Below are 15,190 nucleotides of genomic sequence, written 5' to 3' on the forward strand. Positions count from 1 at the left end.
TGTGAAGACAGATGCAATGTTTTCACTCTGAACCTTGCCCACATCTTCCAGCTCCACAGGCAGGAAGAAGGAGGAGAGGCAATCTAAACTAAAGAATACAATTCTAACAGGGGGTGCAGAAACGGACAGATCTGTGGGTTGTTTGCGCACCTCTCACTGAAGGTGGCAGGGCAGGTTGAGAAAGTGGTTAAAAGGCATAAGGTGTCAGTCTTGGGATTTATAAATAGGGACACAGAATGCAAAAGCAAGGAAGATATGATGGACCTTTGTAAAACATTGGCTTCACCTCAACTGGAGTATTGTCCAATTATGGACACCACACTTTAGGAAGGATTTGGGGGCATTAGAGATGGTGCAGAAAAGATTCACGAGAAAGGTTCCAGGGATGAGGGACTTCAGTTACGTGGAAAGATTGGAGAAGCTGGGGTTGTTCTCTGTGTCTCTCTCTGTCCAACCCTGTCTATCTCTCCCTCCTGCTATCTATGACACTGGGAGGGAGACAGAGGGAGCGAGGGTTTGATATACAGAGAGAGTGCTGCAGAGACAGACAAGGTTGGAGAGAGAGAGAGAGAGAGAGAGAATTGATGGGCTGGATTGAAAAGGAGAATGTAGCAGATATTAATTTGATGTAATCCTTCACTGCTGTGCACACAAACATATTAGAGATAGGTCTGGAGAGAGAAACATCGGGAGAGATCCAGAGGGAATATCCTTCATTTCAAACATCCAGCAAGCTATTCCACTGTGGGAGCCATCTCACCCTCATGATATTGGTTGTGGAAATTTTGAAACCTACATCCCCGCTTATGGACCTCTGTGCTAAGGGAAATAGGTCCTTCCTATCCACGCTATCGAGGCCCCTCATAATTTTATTAACCTCAACTCAATTTCCCCTCAGCCTCCTCTGTTCCAATGAAAACAACCCCAGCCTGTCCAGTCATTCCTTTGGATTTCTTTGCAATTTTCGTACTCTCTTCTGCAAACACGAATTCATGCTGGCTAAATAGTTAATTTTTAAATTTGTGATTGATAGCTTCTTGTGAACCACAGGGGCAAAGGTGGGATATATGGTGTTAGTTAGATCACAGATCAGCCCTGATCTCACTGAATACTGGAACAGGGTTGAGGGGTTAAATTATCTCCTCCTCTTCCTATGTCTGATGTTACATATCAAAGAACAAAGAACAAAGAACATTACAGCACAGGAACAGGCCTTTCGGCCCTCCAAGCCTGCGCCGATCCAGATCCTCTATCTAAACATGATGCCTATTTTCTAAGGGTCTGTATCTCTTTGCTTCCTGCCCATTCATGTATCTGTCTAGATACATCTTAAAAGACGCTATCAAGCCCGCATCTACCACCTCCGCTGGCGACGCGTTCCAGTCACCCACCACCCTCTGTGCAAAGAACTTAACACGAATATCCTCCCTAAACTTTTCCCCTCTCACTTTGAACTCATGACCCCTAGTAATTGAATCCCCCACTCTGGGAAAAAGCTTCTTGCTATCCACCCTGTCTATACCTCTCATGATTTTGTACACCTCAATCAGGTCCCCCCTCAACCTCCGTCTTTCTAATGAAAATAATCCTGATCTACTCAACCTCTCTTCATAGCTAGCGCCCTCCATACCAGGCAACATCCTGGTGAACCTCCTCTGCACCCTCTCCAAAGCATCCACATCCTTTTGGTAATGTGGCGACCAGAACTGCACGCAGTATTCCAAATGTGGCCGAAGCAAAGTCTTATACAACTGTAACATGACCTGCCAACTCTTGTACTCAATACCCCGTCCGATGAAGGAAAGCATGCCGTATGCCTTCTTGACCACTCTATTGACCTGCGTTGCCACCTTCAGGGAACAATGGACCTGAACACCCAAATCTCTCTGCATATCAATTTTCCCCAGGACTTTTCCATTTACTGGATAGTTCACTCTTGAATTGGATCTTCCAAAATGCATCACCTCGCATTTGCCCTGATTGAACTCCATCTGCCATTTCTCTGCCCAACTCTCCAATCTATCTATATTCTGCTGTATTCTCTGACAGTCCCTTTCAATATCTGCTACTCCACCAATCTTAGTGTCGTCTAACAACTTGCTAATCAGACCACCTATACTTTCCTCCAAATCATTTATGTATATCACAGACAACAGTGGTCCCAGCACGGATCCCTGTGCAACACCACTGGTCACACGTCTCCATTTTGAGAAACTCACTTCCACTGCTACTCTCTGTCTCCTGTTGCCCAGCCAGTTCTTTATCCATCTAGCCAGTACACCCTGGACCCCATGCGACTTCACTTTCTCCATCAGCCTACCATGGGGAACCTTGTCAAACGCCTTACTGAAGTCCATGTATATGACATCTACAGCCCTTCCCTCATCAATCAACTTTGTCACTTCCTCAAAGAATTCTATTAAGTTGGGAACATATGACCTTCCCTGCACAAAATCATGTTGCCTATCACTGATAAGCCCATTTTCTTCCAAATGGGAATAGATCCTATCCCTCAGTATCTTCTCCAGCAGCTTCCCTACCAATGACGTCAGGCTCACCGGTCTATAATTACCTGGATTCTCCCTGCTACCCTTCTTAAACAAGGGGACAACATTAGCAATTCTCCAGTCCTCTGGGACCTCACCCGTGTTTAAGGATGCTGCAAAGATATCTGTTAAGGCCCCAGCTATTTCCTCTCTCACTTCCCTCAGTAACCGGGGATAGATCCCATCCGGACCTGGGGACTTGTCCACCTTAATGCCTTTTAGAATTCCCAACACTTCCTCCTTCCTTATGCCGACTTGACCGAGAGTAATCAAACATCTGTCCCCAACCTCATCATCCGTCATGTCCATCTCCTCGGTGAATACCGATGCAAAGTACTCATTTAGAATATCACCCATTTTCTCTGACTCACGCATAACTTTCCTCCTTTGTCCTTGAGTGGGCCAATCCTTTCTCTCGTTACCCACTTGCTCCTTATATATGAATAAAAGGCTTTGGGATTTTCCTTAACCCTGTTTGCTAAAGATATTTCATGACCCCTTTTCGCCCTCTTTATTCCTCGTTTCAGATTGGTCCTACATTCCCGATATTCTGTCAAAGCTTCGTCTTTCTTCAGCCGCCTAGACCTTATGTATGCTTCCTTTTTCCTCTTGCCTAGTCTCACAATTTCACCTGTTAGCCATGGTTCCCTAATCTTGCTATTTCTATCCCTCATTTTCACAGGAACATGTCACTCCTGCACGCTAATCAACCTCTCTTTAAAAGACTCTCACATATCAAATTTGGATTTTCCGTCAAACAGCTGCTCCCAATCTACATTCCCCAGCTCCTGCCGAATTTTGGTATAGTTGGCCTTCTCCCAATTTAGCACTCTTCCTTTAGGACCACTCTCATCTTTGTCCATGAGTATTCTAAAACTTACGGAATCTTTATCACTATTTCCAAAGTAGTCCCCTTCTGAAACTTCAACCACCTGGACGGGCTCATTCCCCAACACCAGGTCCAGTATGGCACCTTCCCGAGTTGGACTATTTACATACTGCTCTCGAAAACCCTCCTGGATGCTCCTTACAAAGTCTGCTCCATCTAGAACTCTAACACTAAGTGAATCCCAGTCAATGTTGGGAAAATTAAAATCTCCTATCACCACCACCCTGTTGCTCCTACATCTTTCCATAATCTGTTTACATATTTGTACCTCTATCTCACGCTTGCTGTTGGGAGGCCTGTAGTACAGCCCCAACATTGTTACCGCACCCTTCCTATTTCTGAGTTCTGCCCATATTGCCTCACTGTTCGAGTCCTCCACAGTGCCCTCCTTCAGCACAGCTGTGATATCCTCTTTGACCAGAAATGCAACTCCTCCACCCCGTTTACCTCCCTCTCTATCCCAGCTGAAGCATAGGTATCGTGGGATATTTAGTTGCCAATCATGCCCTTCCCTCAACCAAGTCTCAGTAATAGCAATAACATCATACTCCCAGGTACTAATCCAAGCCCTAAGTTCATCTGCCTTACCTACTACACTTCTTGCATTGAAACAAATGCACCTCAGTCCACCAGTCCCTTTGCGTTCATCATCTTCACCTTGCCTACTCTTCCCCTTAGTCACGCTGACTTCATTATCTAGTTCCTTACAGGCTTTAGTTACTACCTCCTTACTGTCCACTGACCTCCTCCTTTGGTTCCCATCCCCCTGCCACATTAGTTTAAACCCTCCCCAACAGCGTGAGCAAAAGCACCCCCAAGGACATTGGTTCCAGTCCGGCCCAGGTGTGGACCGTCCAATTTGTAATAGTCCCACCTCCCCCAGAGCCGGTCCTAATGTCCCAAAAATCTGAACCCCTCCTTCCTGCACCATCTCTCAAGCCACGCATTCATCCTGACTATTCTTTCATTTCTACTCTGACTATCACGTGGCACTGGTAGCAATCCTGAGATTACTACCTCTGAGGTCCTACTTTTTAACTTGGCTCCTAACTCCCTAAACTCTGCTTGTAGGACCTCATCCCGTTTTTTACCTATATCATTGGTGCCTATGTGCACAACGACAACTGGCTGTTCACCCTCCCCCTTCAGAATGTTCAGCAGCCGATCTGAGACATCCCTGACCCGTGCACCTGGGAGGCAACATACCATTCGGGAGTTTCGATTTCGAGCACAGAACCGCCTATCTCCTCCTTCTTTCACTCTCAGACACCCTGTCTGTCTATGTCTCTCAATTTCTCTCCTTCTGTCTCTCTTTCTGTCTGTTTGTGGCAGTGTGGAGTGAGATTCACTCTGTATCCACCCCATGATGTTCCTGCCCTGGGACTGTTGGATGGGACAGTGTCGAAGGAGCATTACACTGTATCCAATTCTGGTATGGAGGGAAGGTCTTACGAGGAAAGGCTGAGGACTTGAGGTTGTTTTCGTTGGAGAGAAGGAGGAGGAGAGGTGACTTAATAGAGACATATAAGATAATCAGAGGGTTAGATAGGGTGGATAGTGAGAGTCTTTTTCCTCGGATGGTGATGGCAAACACGAGGGGACATAGCTTTAAGTTGAGGGGTGATAGATATAGGACAGATGTCAGAGGTAGTTTCTTTACTCAGAGAGCAGTAGGGGCGTGGAACGCCCTGCCTGCAATCGTAGTAGACTCGCCAACTTTAAGGGCATTTAAGTGGTCGTTGGATAGACATATGGATGAAAATGGAATAGTGTAGGTCAGATGGTTTCACAGGTCGGCGCAACATCGGGGCCGAAGGACCTGTGCTGCGCTGTAATGTTCTAAAAAAAATTCAATCCGTGCTGTTTCTGTCTGGGGAATGTTGATGGGAGAGTGGAAACAGAGAGGTCTGGGACCAGTGTCCTCATGGGGAGGACCTAATGGTGCATCCTAATTGACTAGTTAGCAATATTGGTGCTCCATGGATGAAAGGGGCAGTGGCTGAGTGGATACGACATTGGATGAGAGAGTGGACAATGGTTGTTTCAGACTAGAGGGAGGTATACAGTGGAGGATCATATTAGGACCACTGATCTTTTTGATATATACTAATGACTCGGACTTCTGTTCACAGGGCATAACTTCAACGTTTGCCAATGTTTGTGACATCTGCAATGTAATAAACAGAGAAGGGACTAGTAGCAGACTTCAGGAGGGTAGAGGCAGTCTGGTGAAATGGAACACACAAGAACACAATACGGCCAACACAGGATTGGACAGTACATGGGGATAATTTATGAAGGTTCTGTTGGCTGATTTTTACTGATGTGCAGATTGTGCAGTCTCTGTGTGTCAGTTTGTGTGTGTATCAGTGACCGTATCTATGTGCGTGTCTCTGCTTATGCTGCATTTCACCCGGTCTCAGTTTGTACTGCACAAGACCATTTCTCTGTTTATAACACAATAGACCCTGTCTTTGCTCTGTATCTGCCCCTGCCCAGGGAGTGTGTGATGGGACAGTGCAGAGGGAAATTTACTCTGTGTCCAACCGCACACTGTTCTTGGCTTGCGAGTGTTTAATGGGACAGTGTAAATGGAGTTTTACTCTGTATCCATGGAATTTCGAAGATTAAGCGTGATTTGATGAAAGTTTTCAGAATATTAAGGGAAACTGATTGGGTCGACAGAGAGAAACTATTCCCACTGGCTGCAGAATCTAGGAGTTGTGGTCATCGTCTAAAATTCCAAACATAGTCTAAAACATTCCAGGAGTGAAAACATGGATAAACAATTCAACACACCAGGTATGGTATCACTTTGGAACTCTCTTCCACAAACAACAATTGATGCTGAGACACTTGTTGATTTTTAAATCTGAGTTTGATAGATTTTTGCTTCCAAAAGATATTAAGTGATATGGGGCAAAGACGGATACATGGAGATAGATCACAGATCAGCCATAATCTCTTTGAATGACAGAACAGGGTTGAGGGGCTAACTGGCCTCCTCCTCTTCCTCTCTCCTCTGACAAATATCCTGCTATCACTCTCTGTGTCTGAGACACGCTCTCGATCTGTGTCTCCCTCTTTGTGTCTCTTTCTGTCTGTCTGTCTTTCACTCCTCTCTCAGAACATCAGTCCGCTATTTGAGGTTTGTTTTCAGTGGCCATTTTATGTTACCACAGCACTAGGACATTTATTACAGAGACTGACTCCTCACGAATGTAAGGTCACTGTTTTAACCTTCACAGAGAAACAGATCCTGGCATTCAGTGAATCCAGCTTCATCCTGAAAAGTGTTAGCAAACGTGTTGGGAAAATGTGTCAAAAGCTGTTTCCATTCAGACATTCCTGCATTGTGGAAGTGCGAGCTGCCTTTGCAGAGACAGGAAATCGGGGTGTTTGAATGGACCTGCAGGTTTTGGTTGATGCAATAAGGTGAGATTTGAATTGTGTCACTTGCAGATACACAGAATTGAAGGTATTTACAGAACACCACATGAAGTAGTTTACCAATGTCTGACAAACTTCAAAGACTTCAAACACATGGAAGAAGAGGCGAAGGGAACAATACACAAAACCTGAGACAGTCAGACAACAGCAGTCGGAAAATGAATCTCTTTTTATGGGTTTTAATTTGAAGGCCTGAGCTGATGATTGAAAAAGCAGGAGATCAAATCCCACACAGGGCTGTTGTGAATTTGAATTCTGATCTTTATGAAAAAAACATAAATCTAGAATTAAAAAAACCTCTAGGATGGAATGATTCACTCCTGTCTACTAGTGCAAAGCTCGTGTGTGTCTCAGTTTTGCTGTATTTATTCACTATTTAAGATGATGTGCTGGAATGCCACATACCCAAGTTTACCAATGACACAAGAAGAGACAGCATTGTAAGCAGTGTAGCTGGAAGCATCAAATTGCAAAGATATATTATTATCTTAAATGAATGGTCAAAACCGAGGTAGACAGATTTCAATGTCAGCAAAAAAGACTATAACAGTGTACTTTATAAATGTTAAATGACTAGAAACACTGGAGGTCCAAAGAGACTTGGGGGTTCGTTGTCAATTTGAGTACAGTGTGGATTTCTTTGGCCTCCTTCTCTCGAGAGACAATGGATAAGCGCCTGGAGGTGGTCAATGGTTTGTGAAGCAGTGCCTGGAGTGGCTCCAAAGGCCAATTCCAGAGTGACAGGCTCTTCCACAGGTGCTGCAGAGAAATCTGTTTGTCGGGGCTGTTACACAGTTGGCTCTCCCTTTTCGCCTCTGTCTTTTTTCCTGCCAACTACTAAGTCTCTTCGACTCGCCACACTTCAGCCCAGTCTTTATGGCTGCCAGCCAGCTCTGGCGAACGCCAGCAACTGACTCCCACGACTTGTGACCAATGCCACAGGATTTCATGTCGCGTTTGCAGACGTCTTTAAAGCAGAGACATGGACGGCCGGTGGGTCTGATACCAGTGGCGAGCTTGCTGTACAATGTGTCTTTGGGGATCCTGCCATCTTCCATGCGGCTCACATGGCCAAGCCATCTCAAGCGCCGCTGACTCAGTAGTGTATGTAAGCTGGGGATGTTGGCCGCCTCGAGGACGTCTGTGTTAGAGATACGGTCCTGCCACCTGATGCCAAGTATTCTCCGGAGGCAGCGAAGATGGAATGAATTGAGACGTCGCTCTTGGCTAACATACATTGTCCAGGCTTCGCTGCCATAGAGCAAGGTACTGAGGACACAGGCCTGATACACTCGGACTTTTGTGTTCCGTGTCAGTGCGCCATTTTCCCACGCTCTCTTGGCCAGTCTGGGCATAGCAGTGGAAGCCTTTCCCATGCGCTTGTTGATTTCTGTATCTAGAGACAGGTTACTGGTGATAGTTGAGCATAGGTAGGTGAACTCTTGATCCACTTCCAGAGTGTGGTCGCCAATATTGATGGATGGAGCATTTCTGACGTCCTGCCCCATGATGTTCGTTTTCTTGAGGCTGATGGTTAGGCCAAATTCATTGCAGGCAGCCACAAACCTGTCGATGAGACTCTGCAGGCACTCTTCAGTGTGAGATGTTAAAGCAGCATCGTCAGCAAAGAGGAGTTCCCTGATGAGGACTTTCCGTACTTTTGACTTCGCTCTTAGACGGGCAAGGTTGAACAACCTGCCCCCTGATCTTGTGTGGAGGAAAATTCCGTCTTCAGAGTACTTGAACACATGTGAAAGCAGCAGGGAGAAGAAAATTCCAAAAAGTGTGTGTGCGAGAACACAGCCCTGTTTCACGCCACTCAGGATAGGAAAGGGCTCTGATGAGGAGCCACCATGTTGAATTGTGCCTTTCATATTGTCATGGAATGAGGTGATGATACTTAGTAGCTTTGGTGGGCATCCAATCTTTTCTAGTAGTCTGCTGACGTACCAGAATGATAACTGGACACCAAGTATTAAACTACGAGGTGATATTACACAAACTAGGGATGTAATCCCTGGAATTTAGAAGGATCACGGTGATGTGATCAAAGTTGTTGCGCTATTCAGGGGAACTGATGGGGTCGTTTGGGAGAAACTATTTCGGTAGGTTGGGGAGTCTGGGACTAGTGAGCATAGTCTAAAAGTTACAGGCAGACCTTTCAGGAGTGAAGTTCGGAAGCACCTCTGCACACTAAAGGTGGTGTTAGTTTGGAACTGTCTTCTGTCAACGCCCATTGATGTTAAATCAATTGTTCATTTTAAGTCTAAGATTGACCTCATCAAATGCCTTTTGGAAATTGAAATATTCTTCTGTCGCTCTGTCACTTGGTCACTCTGTTTCCATATGTGTGTGTGTGTTTCTGTGGGTGTATGTGTGTGTGTTTCTGTGGGTGTATGTGTGTGTGTTTCTGTGTGTGTGTGTTTCTGTGTGTGTGTGTATGTTTCTGTGTGTGTGTGTCTGTTTCTGTAGGCGTGTTTGTGTTTCTGTGGGTTTGTGTGCGTGTTTCTGTGGGTGTGCGTGTGTTTCTGTAGTTTTCTGCCGGTGTGTTTGTGATTCTGTGTGTGTGTGTTTTTGTTGCTATGTGTGTGTATGTGTTTCTGTGTGTATTTTTCTGTGTGTGTGTATGTTTCTGCAGTTGTGCTTGTGTTTCTGTGGGTGTGTGTGTGTGTTTCTGTGGGTTTGTGTGTGTTTCTGTAGTGTGTGCATGTTTCCGTAGGTGTGTGTGTGTTTATGTGCATGTGTTCCTGTGTGTGTGTGTCCATGCCTCTTTCTCTCTCCTGTTTCAGAACCTCTGTAAAACTACACATTTTTCAGTTTGCCATTTTATAATTGGCTACGTTTGGTGACACCATATCTGCAAAGGGTGCACTTCCTTATGCAGGATGGTAAGAAACATGTATCCACAGCAGGCTCCAATGTTCCCATGAAAACTTAGCTGTTGTTCGGAGCCAGTTTTTTTCATGAACAGTCCCTTTAAATATTTGAAGAATCTTTGCAGATGCATGTTATTTATCACGGAACAGGACATACGTGGCACCTTCCAGGCTGCTGCACACAGCTTTGCAGGAACACTGACCGACACTCTCCATCCCAATCTCTTCCTCTTTCTCTCCGGTAATTTCTCCCCATTGCTATCCTTCCCTCTCTCTGTTATTCGCTATTGATATCTATCCCTGTCTTTCTCACTGTTACTCTCTCCATCTTGATGGAGGAGGCGAAAGAGAGACGTTTATAGAGGCAGCGTTACCTGTATCTAACCCCACTCTGTACCAACCCTGCGAGTGTTTGAGAGAACAGATAGGACAGAGATTTACTCTGTAGCTAACTCCAGGCTGCACCTGTCTTGACAGCATTTGATGGGACAGTGTAGACAGAGATTTACTCTGTACCTAATTTCCCTTTGAGAGGGTGGTGGTGAGTATTGTTCTTGAACCACTGAAGTCCATGAGAGGTAGGTAGACCCACAGTGCTCATAGGAAGGGAGTTCCTGGATTTTGACACAGTGGCAGTGAAGGAATTTCAGTGTAGTTCCAAGTCAGGATGGTGAGTGACTTTAGTTGCTGTGTGTGGCCATCTTTTTCAGTGCACAGTCCCTTTAAATTTTTTATATTTTCTAACGCCCCACTACATTATACGGACAAAGGGAGCTCCCTCCACTTTATACATAGCGAGGGAGCTCCCTCCACTTTATACATAGAGAGGGTGCTCCCTCCACTTGAGATGTAGAGAGGGAGCTCCCTCTGCATTATCCGTACATTATCTGCACAGTCCTGTATAGGGGGTTTAGTTTGAGAAATTAGGAGGCTTGTGTTGAACAGTGTTTGATATTTTCAAACTGCAGTGACGTTCCCAGCAAGGGCAAGATTGACAGGTTCAAAATTAACCAAGAATTGGATAAAAACATTTCTGTCCAAGGAGAGAGAGAGATGGTGCTTGAGACAGAGTCATGGAAAGAGGCAGAGAAAGAGGGAGAGGGCGAGGGAGAGAGAGAGAGAGAGAGAAAGATGGGAAGCAACAGACATGAGAGGGAGAGACAGAGAGAGGATGAGACAAGTTGTAACAATCATGAACAATCCTCATTATCTGCCCAGTCCTGTTTTTGGAGGTTAGTGTGAGTGTTTTAGGGGTGAATGTTGGATCAGTGTTTCATATTTTCAAACTGCAGTGCCATTCCCAACAAAGCTGTTAAAGTATATAAGAGCAGGGAGGTTATGCTGGAACTGTATAACTCATTGCTTGAGCACCAGAATGAGACCTCCCAGGGCAGGTACAGTGTGAGTTTAGATACAGAGTAAAGCAGTGACTTTAGAGAAGAAGGGAGAGACGGGCAGAAAGAGTGAGGAGATACGGGAGGTAGGCAGATTGTAGGAGAAACTTTACATCTAACCACGTGAAAAAAATAAATAATTAAAAATATAAATGGACTGCGCACTGAAAATACTGTCCGCACACAACAACTAAAGTGACGCACCATCCTAAATTGAAACTATATCGCCATTCCTTCACTGTTACTGGGTCAAAATCCTGGAACTCCCTTCCGAACAGCACTCTGGGTGTACCTACCGCACATGGACTGCAGCGGTTCAAGAAGGAGGCTCAACACCACCTTCTCAAGGGCAATTAGGAATGGCAATAGATGCTGGCCTGGCCAGTAACGCACACATCCAACAAATAAATAAAGAAAATAAAAAGTTGACACCGAGTCACTTAAGGAGATATTAGATGAGACGAACAAAAACGTGGTCAAAGAGGTTGGTTTGAGGGAGCGTCTTCAAATAGGAAAGAGAATTAGTGAGACGGAGAGGTTTCGGAAAGGAATTCTAGAGTTAGGGTCTTGGCAGCTTGAAGGCACGGCCACCAATGTTGGAACAATTCTAATTGGGGATGCTCAAGAGGCCAGAATTAGTGGATCGCAGATATTGGCGGATTGCGGAGCTGGAGGAGATTGCAGAGATAGGGAGGGGGCATTTGTGGAAGACAGTTCCAAACTTCTACCACCCTTTGTATGTAGAAGTGTTTCTAAATTTCATCTTTGAAAGGGCTTTCGACTAATGTTTGATTTTCAGACTGTCCCCCCCGTCCGAGAATCTCCCTGTCGAATCCTCACAGGGCAGGTACGCACGGGGTTAGATACAAAGTAAAGATCTATCTACCAATGCCAGACTCACTGTTCCTCTGTCTCTTTCTCCTCATCTCTCACTGCCTGAGGCACCCTTTCTCTGCCTCTCTTTCTCCCTCTTCCCATCCTGAGAGCAAGAGGGAGAGATTGAGATAGTGTGCAGAGGGAGATAGAGAGCGAAAAGAGAGAGATAGATTTGGAAAGTGAGCAACAGAGAGAAGAAATATGGTTTCATAGTGTCGAAGAGAGGGGAAGCGAGAGATAGACATGGAGAGAGATTACCAGCAAGATAGTTTACCAGAGCTTACCTCTCTCTCTTTAGGGCTGATCAGTTTCGCAGTGGTTAGCACCGCAGCCTGACAGCTCCAGCGACCCGGGTTCAATTCTGGGGACTGCCTGTGCGGAGTTTGGAAGATCTTCCTGTGTCTGCGTGGGTTTTCTCCGGGTGCTCCGGTTTCCTCCCACAAGCGAAAACACTTGCAGGTTGGTCGGCAAAGTGGCCATCATAAATTGCCAATGGTATAGGTAGGTGGTAGGGAAATATAGGGACAGGTGGGGATGTGGTAGGAATATGGGATTGGTGTATGATCAGTATAAAATGGTTGGTTGATGGTCGGCACAGACTCGGTGGGCTGAAGGGCCTGTTTCAGTGCTGTATCTCTAAAACTAAAACTAAAATTCTCTGTGCCTATCACTCCTTTCCAATTTGTTACCATCTCCATCTATTTTTTCCCTCTACCCCGATGTTTCACACTCCATGCCTCTCGCTCGTATGTCTGTGTATACTGCAGTGAAAGATTACATCAAATTATTATGTTTTACATTTGCTCTTTCAATCTAACCGAACAATCGCTCTGTCGGGGAACAGAGGGTCCTTGGAGTGACTGTCCACTGATTCCTGAGGGTAAAAGGACAGGTGGTCAAGAAGGCTTACGGAATACTTTAAAATAAAAGCAAGAAATGCTGGAAGCACTCAGCAGGTCTGGCAGCATCTGCGAAAAGAGAAGCAGAGTTAACGTTTCGTGTCAGTGACCCTTCTTCGGAACTCTTTCCTTTATTGGCCGATGTAGGGAATATAAGAGCAGGGAGGTTATGCGAGAACTGTATAAAACACTAGTCAGACCACAGGTAGAGTACTGTGTACAGTTCTGGTTAACACATTACAGGAAGGATGTGATCACACTGGAGAGGCTACAGAGGACATTTACAGAGGATTTTGTCAGGAATTGAGAAATTTAACGATGAGTAAAGATTGGATAGGCTGGAATTGTTTTCTTTGGAACAAAGAAGGTTGAATGGAAGATTTAAGTGAGGTGTATAAAATAATGATGGGCCTAGATAGAGTGGATAGGAAGGACCCATTTCCCATAACAGAGGCTTCAATAACCATGGGCATAGATTACATGATTTCCACACCAATATCATGTGGGTGTGATGGCTTCCATGGTGGAATAACTGGCTGTATGTTTAAATGGAGCGTTTTCCTTCCTGATCATCAAAACTGGCCGCCTCGGCCCCAACCTCATCCACATTTCTCCCACTCGACCAGTATTTTACTCCACATACCTATCTTTCTTTGTTTACATACACAACAGTAAAGGATTACATTAAATGAATATATCTTACATTCTGCCTTTCAATCCACCTCAACAATCTCTCTCTCTCCAACCTTGTCTCTCTCAACAGCACTCTCTCTATCTGCATGTCTAAGCCTCTCTCCATCTGTCTCCCTCTTAGATAGCAGGAGCGAGAGACAGTGAAAGACACAGAGAACAATCCCAGCTTCTCAAATCTATCCACGTAACTGAAGACCCTCATCCCTCGAACCATTCTTGTGAAACTTTTTTGCACCCTCTCTAATGCCCCCACATTCTTCCTAAAGTACGGTGTTCAGAATTGGACAACGCACCAGTTGAAGGCAAACCAGCGTTTTACAAAGGTCATAATTTCCTTGCTTTTGTATTCAATGTCGCTATTTATAATCTCAGGACCCCTTCTGCCGTTTAACCACTTTCTGAACCTGCCCTGCCACCTTCAGTGATTCGTGCACAAATACCCCCCAGATGTTTCTGTTCCGGCACCTCCTTCAGAATTCTATCCCTTACTTTATATCATCTCTCCTCCTTTTACCTAACCGTGGAGGCGGATGATGCGGGCATGGTTCTTAATGAATATAAGGCAACTGTCTTCACAATGGAGGGGACGACACGGACATTTTAGTCAATGAGGAGGGGTTTGAAATATTGAATGGGATAAAAAGTGAGAGTGGAAATATTCAGAAGTTTAGCATCTTTGAAAGCTGATAATTCACCAGGCTCAGACTGTTTACAGGCGCAAAGGAGGAAATAGCAGAGGCTCTGACCATCATTTTCCAATCCTCACTGGTTACAGTCGTGCTGCCAGAGGACTGGAGGACTGTGTATGTTGTACTGTTGATTAACAAGGGAGAAAGTAATCGACTGAGTAATTACAGGCCACCCAGCCTAATCACAGTGGAGTGCACTTTATTGGGCACAAGGGAATGAATAATTCTTTTCTAGTACTGTGTGTCTCAGTGTCTCCATGTGTGTGTTTCTGTCACAATTTGAGCACTATCCTTACATTGGTGAGGAGTCGGTCTCTGGAATAAATGTCCCAGTGTTGTGGAAACATAAAATGGCCACCGAGAACCAGCCTAAAATGGCTGACTAATGTTTGTGGATTTCCACAGATATTTGAGAGAGGAGAGACAGACAGACAGACAGACAGAAAGAGAGACAAGAGAGAGACACAGACCAAGACACAGATAATGATAGCAAGATATTTGTCATTGGACAGAGGAAGAGGAGGAGGCCATTTGCCCCCTCAACCCTCTTCTGTCATTCAATGAGCTCATGGCTGATGGATACCTTTGGTTAACAAAAATCAATCAAACTCAGATTTAAAAACGAACAAGTGTCTCAGCATGAATTGCCGTTTGTGGGAGAGAGTTCCAAACTGATACTACACCTGGTGTGTTGAAGTGTTTCTTCATTTCACTCCTGAAAGGTTTTTAGACTGCGTTTAGATTTTTAGACTATGCCTCCAAGTTCCTGACTCCGCAGCCAGTGGGAATTGTTACTCTCTGTCCACCGTTCAGTTTCCCTTATTATCTTGAATACATTCATCAAATCACCCCATAACCTTCTAAATTCCAGGGAAAGG

The sequence above is a fragment of the Heterodontus francisci genome, unplaced genomic scaffold, assembly GCF_036365525.1.
Source record: "Heterodontus francisci isolate sHetFra1 unplaced genomic scaffold, sHetFra1.hap1 HAP1_SCAFFOLD_573, whole genome shotgun sequence".
NCBI classification, from domain to species: domain Eukaryota; kingdom Metazoa; phylum Chordata; class Chondrichthyes; order Heterodontiformes; family Heterodontidae; genus Heterodontus; species Heterodontus francisci.